Source organism: Boleophthalmus pectinirostris, unplaced genomic scaffold (genome assembly GCF_026225935.1).
Source record: "Boleophthalmus pectinirostris isolate CB_2022bp ecotype Guang Dong unplaced genomic scaffold, ASM2622593v1 HiC_scaffold_12, whole genome shotgun sequence".
In the NCBI taxonomy this organism is placed as follows: Eukaryota; Metazoa; Chordata; class Actinopteri; order Gobiiformes; family Gobiidae; genus Boleophthalmus; species Boleophthalmus pectinirostris.
In genome coordinates, this window is record NW_026571018.1 from 10,220,240 (window position 1) to 10,226,577 (window position 6,338).

Consider the following 6,338-nt stretch of genomic DNA (forward strand, 5'->3'; position numbering starts at 1 on the left):
AAAAAGGCTGCCAAAAAACTCTTATTGAAAGATCTCAGCCTTTGAATAAGTTGAAATGTTGATTTTAACTGCTAAACCCACATTTTCAGGGTCAGGGAATCAAATGGTGCTAGTTACAAAGCTATAAGACCTACCCACATTAACCCTTAGACAGTGTTGGGAGTAACAGATTACATGTACTGGAGTTATGTAATCAGAGTACAAATTATGAGTAACTGTATTCAGTTACAGTTACTGTTTCAATGAGTGGTAATTAGATTACAGTTACTTTGTTGAAATAAATGGATTACACAGAAGTATTTTCCTGTTTTTGGTAATTCCACTCATTGCCGGAAACGAAACCAGGTCTAAACTAGATCTTAACCAGGTCTAAACCAGGACTAAACTAGATCTAAACCAGGTCTAAAAAAGGTCTAAAACAGGTCTAAAACCAGGTTTAAATCCAGGTCTAAAACCAGGTCTAAACCAGGTCTAAAACAGGTCTAAAACCAGGTCTAAACTAGATTTAAAACAGGTCTAAAACAGGTCTAAAACCAGGTCTAAAACCAGGTCTAAACCAGGTCTAAACCAGGACTAAACTAGATCTAAACCAGGTCTAAAAAAGGTCTAAAACAGGTCTAAAACCAGGTTTAAATCCAGGTCTAAAACCAGGTCTAAAACCAGGTCTAAAACCAGGTCTAAAACCAGGTCTAAACCAGGTCTAAACCAGGACTAAACCAGGATCTAACAGGATTTAACAGGACTAAACAGAACTAAATCATGTTGCGCGGACGTGTCTCCTCCTCTTCTATCAATAATATTTTTAACACGGTTAAGTAAAGTCTGGGCTTTTTATTTCCTTTTAGCAAACAAAACATATTATGTGAAGATTTCCTCGTCTTTGCTTCTCTACAGAAAATCAAGTAATCCAAAGTATTCAGATTACGTTACTCACCTTAAGTAACTTAATTGATTAGGTTACAAACTACATTTTGGGGTATGTAATCTGTAATCTGTAGGGGAATACATTTTAAAAGTAACCTTCCCAACACTGCCCTTAGATGCATAAGTGGGTCAAAAATGTCCTGGTTTGGTAGTCTTCTTGCCATTTCATTGTAATATTTGCATGTAATACTCCATGTTCCTCCAAAAACATCCGACTCCATATACTATAACCTTTCCAAACATATATAGTTTAGCAAATCCCCCAAAAATTCCCACTAAGGTAAAAAAAAATGAATATAAGGAACCGGACTAATGTATCGAGGTATGTATCAGCAACTTCTTAATGATACCCAGCTCTTCTACAGACAGTTAACAAAAAAAAAGCATATCTGGAGTCAGTTATATCTTTGTAATATCTGTGTGGTGTCAGTGTTAGCAGAAACCTATCGCTTAGAAGTCACTGTCAGTATCAGAACACAGAATCTGGATCGTAGAGTCTCTTTGTTTCGTTTTGTTTTGACGTTCACTTTTTATCAAACATTAGTCACATATCTAAAGTATGAAGCAGTGAAACCGGTTTGATACACAAGACAAGCCAACAAGTGTCACCAAGTGATACCGCATTGACCTGATCTGTATGTGTGCGTGTGGAATGTTCAACGGTTACCATAGTGACATGATATTCACATTAGCAAACACTGACAAAAAAAAAAAAGAAGTTTGAAAATAGTCTGAAACGCAAACAAAAAATGAAAGGAATAACTACAAAATGGTTTTTCAGGAGCCTGCGATCAGTCCGAGAGCGTTCATAGTCGTGTTTAGGAGTTTGATTTTCAACAAAAAAGTGAGAGCGACTAACTGAAAAAACAAACTGCTGACTAATGCCAGCTAGCTTGTGACTGTCATTTTATGTGAGAGGGATTTGTTTAAGTACATAAATCAGCTCGCCTGTTGAAGTTCCAACTCAGTCACTTCTTTTCAAAACAAAGCTCATCAACAGTCTAGTCCACGGGTCAGCAAACTTTTCTCTCTGGGGTTCACCTTATCGCTCCTGACCGTGATGGGGTCGGGGTTGGGTCGGGCCCCTTAACAGAATTGTTTGACCCTGACGACGCAGATTATATTCTTGAAAACCACCACACTTTCTTTACGTATCTGACAAACTGCACGGTTTTTACACTGAACAAAAAAATAATCGGTCGTCCATTGTTCTTTGAAAACTCTGTCAAGTTTTCGTACTTTAACACGAGCCATTTTGCCGTCCTTAACTGCACTACAGAACTCTGCATGTGCGTCGACTGCCACTGTTTGATCTCAAGTTTGTCAGGTGATGAAAATTCAGTGGCAAATGTAAATACCTCACATAATTATTTCAATATACACTACCGTTCAAAAGTTTGGGGTAGAAAATATAGTCAAGACATTGACAAGATTAGAAATAATAATTTGTATTTGAAATAATATTTTTTTCCTTCACACTTTGCTTTCGTCAAAGAATCCTCCATTTGCACCATTTTCAGCACTGTAGATCTCTGGCATTTTAGCTGTTAATTTGTTGAGATAATCTGGAGAAATTTCACCCCACGTTTCTAGAAGGCCATCCCACAAGTTGGATTGGCTGGATGGGCACTTCTTGCTGCTCCCACAACAGCTCAATGGGGTTTAGATCTGGGGCCTCATTTATAAATCTTGCTTACGCAAAAATCCGTGCGTGCGCGCTTCCTACGCCAATCGCGGTATTTATAAAACTCGCCGAAGGCGTGGCTCTTTGCTTAACTCTACACCAACGCGGGACCTCCTGTAAGCTCTACGCAAAGTCTGGAGACACGGGGAAAAGGCGACACTCGTGGAGAGAAGCAGAAGTGAACAGAGTTTGAAGAAGAGTTTGATTAGAAAATCCACGTATATAGAAGAATTACCTTCAGATTTGCGCATTTAAATGTTTGGTTCGCCAAAACACGGAGAATCATTATTCTCCACAATATTATACATTTGAAACTCGTGCACGAGCGCGGCCATGTTCCCGGACCCGGTGTAGCGCAGAGTCCCACAGTCCACACCGCGACCACAGACTTCTACAAAACACAGTCTGTGACCAACACAGAGGACTAAATAATGAAACGACCTGAGAGAAAACTCTTCCCTTGGACGCAGCAGGAGCCAGGCTTTGATTTAATGAACGCAACTTTAACACTTTTACTTTAGTCTTTACACACCGAGCGCCAGAGTGACCCGAGTCTGCGGACAACACGAAGCCTACTGCCCGAACCTGACCCCAACCAAAATCTTCCCTACATTTTTGTGTAATGGGGAACTCTTGCACATGAGAGCTGCTCTCTGACTGTATGAAGAACAGAATAATGCCTGTGCCCGTCCCGACCCAGACCCACACTCACAGGTTCAGCAGTTTGGATGTTTCGTGTGAACTTTAATTGGCAGAATAACATCTGTAAATGATGTGTTTCATGCTAAATCTGTGTCCTCGTGTCCCTCCCTCGCTCCTTTCCCTCTCCAGGGAAGGGCATCTGAATCTCTCGCACGTGCTCATAATTTGACCATTCAGATCAGCGCGTGCACGTATCTACGTGTATATGCATAAATATACAGGGCCAGTCCACACACACTTCATAGACAGACTTAAAAATATAGCGATAAAACTCTTGAAACAGCAAAAAAAAAAACAAAAAAAAAAAAAAAAAAATGCTGCCTAAATATTATGAAATATGATTAAATCAACAGATGAGTCGTTGTTGTTACTTTTAGTTTTGTATTTATTTATTAAACCTTGTTTAATAAAGTCTTTGTGGTGATCACGTGGTGCTGCGTGGAGCGTCCTCCTCCCTCTGTCCCGCGTGTCTCGGTCAAACCCACTGATTATCGGCTCATGTTTAGGGAAATCTCATTCACGAGTCACTTTACATGCTCCTTTTATGGTGAGGTGGAGGTGTGGAGAGGGCGTGACGTGACGTGGGTTTACGTGCGCAAATTGTAGTTGCAGGTGGGATTTATAAAGCAAAGATTGTGTGGTTTGGTGCGTGCGGTGGGTGTTCTAAATATGGAGTTTGCGTGGCGCACGCCTACGCACGAACTTACGACAACTCCTGCGCAGTTTTTTATAAATGAGGCCCCTGGAGACTGCGCTGGCTACTCCATTACAGATAGAACACCAGCTGCCTGCTTCTTCTCTAAATAGTTCTTGCACAATTTGGAGGTGTGCTTTGGGTCAGTCTTAGTTGTAGGATGAAATTGGCTCCAATCAAGCACTGTCCACAGGGTATGGCATGGCGTTGCAAAATGGAGTGATAGCCTTCCTTATTCAAAATCCCTTTTACCCTGAACAAATCTCCCACCTTACCAGCACCAAAGCAACCCCAGACCATCACATTACCCTCACCATGTTTGACAGACAGGCACTCTTCCAGCATCTTTTCAGTTGTTCTGTCTCACAAATGTTCTTCTGTGTGATCCAGACACCTCAAACTTTGATTTGTCCATCTATAACACTTTTTTCCAATCTTGCTCTGTCTGTTCTTTTTCCCATACTATTTTTTTTCTTTTATTGGCCAGTCTCAGATATGACTTTTTCTTTGCCACTCTGCATTGAAGGCCAGCATCCCGGAGTCGCCTCTTTACTGTAGGTGTTGACACTGGCATTTTGCAGGTACTATTTAATGAAGCTGCCAATTGAGGACCTGTGAGGCGTCTATTTCTCAAACTACAGACTCTAATGTACTGATCTTCTTGCTCAGTTGTGCAGCGGGGCCTCCCACTTCTCTTTCTACTCTGGTTAGAGCCTGTTTGTGCTGTTCTAAGAAGGGAGTAGCACACACCTTTGTAGGAAAGGTAATTTCTCACATGGAATAGCCTTCATTTCTAAGAACAAGAATAGACTGTCGAGTTTCACATGAAAGTTCTCTTTTTCTGGCCATTTTTAGCGTTTAATCAACCCCACAAATGGGATGCTCCAGATACACAACCCGCTCAAAGGAAGGTCAGTTTTATATCTTTTCTAACCAGCTAAATTGTTTTCAGCTGTCCTAACATGATTGCACAAGGGTTTTCTAATCATCCATTAGCCTTCTGACACAACAAGCAAACACATTGTACCATTAAAACACTGGAGTGACAGTTGCTGGAAATGGGCCCCTATACACCTGTGTAGATATTGCACCAAAAACCAGACATTTGCAGCTAGAATAGTCATTTACCACATTAAGCTAATCAGAAATACACTCTATACATTGCTTAAGTTATCTTCATTGAAAAAAATAGTGCTTTTCTTTCAAAAATAAGGAAATTTCTAAGCAACCCCAAACTTTTGAACGGTAGTATAAATATAAATACGTCATGTAAATATAATTTTTTAATTGAAAAAAAAAATCAACAAAATACAAGATGTAGACGTGTTATTATTTGCCAAAAATGTAATAAAAAAAAACAGGCCATGAACTTTTAAGGATTGCCTCGCAGGGCCAGTTCAAGTAGTGAGGAGCAGAGGGGCTGGGGGGCCGGTCAAAGGGGCGTAGAGGACCAGAGTTAGTCCGCAGGCCTTAGTTTGATGACCCCTGATCTCGTCTAACAAGTCTAATAGAGGTTCTGACAGGGCAGTGCCTACAGTTAGCGCCACACCCCAGGGAATGTTGATGATATCAGCTGCAAAGTGTCAATATTGAATGAATAAATAAAAAAATAAATGAATAAATAAATAAATATAAAATAAAATAAATAAAATAAAATAAAATAAAATAAAATAAAATAAAATAAAATAAATAAAATAAAATAAAATAAAATAAAATAAAATAAAATAAAATAAAATAAATATAAATAAATAAAAAAATAAATAAAATAAAATAAAATAAATAAAATAAAAAATAAAATAAAATAAATAAAATAAAAAAATAAAATAAAATAAAATAAAATAAAATAAAATAAAATAAAATAAAATAAAATAAAATACAAAACAAAACAAAACAAAGCTATGCCCTTTTAGACTGAAAGGTACATTGATGTGTAACTTTTCTGGTGGAGTGTCCGTCAAATACTTTTCTCCATGGCGATGATATTACTTTGTCTGGAATGTTCCACAGTATGGCATTAAACCTTTCTATCATCATGGAGATCAAACCAGACCAAGTTACAGGTCAGATCTGTGGAGAGGAATAGAATACCTGTTTTTCCTGGTATTTTTGAGATATAAAACCACCTGTAATTGAATAAATGTAATGTAGAGCTGTTTAAAGTCATACTGTGGAACATTCCAGGCAGAGCAATGACACATCTATAGAAACAAGCAGGTGATAGAAAATGTTACACAGTGCACCTTTAAACTTCAGTAACAAACTCCCAACTCATTTTTATGTACAAAACAGTTTTATTATTTTATTTTTCCACAGTGACGATGGCTTCTTCTGTTG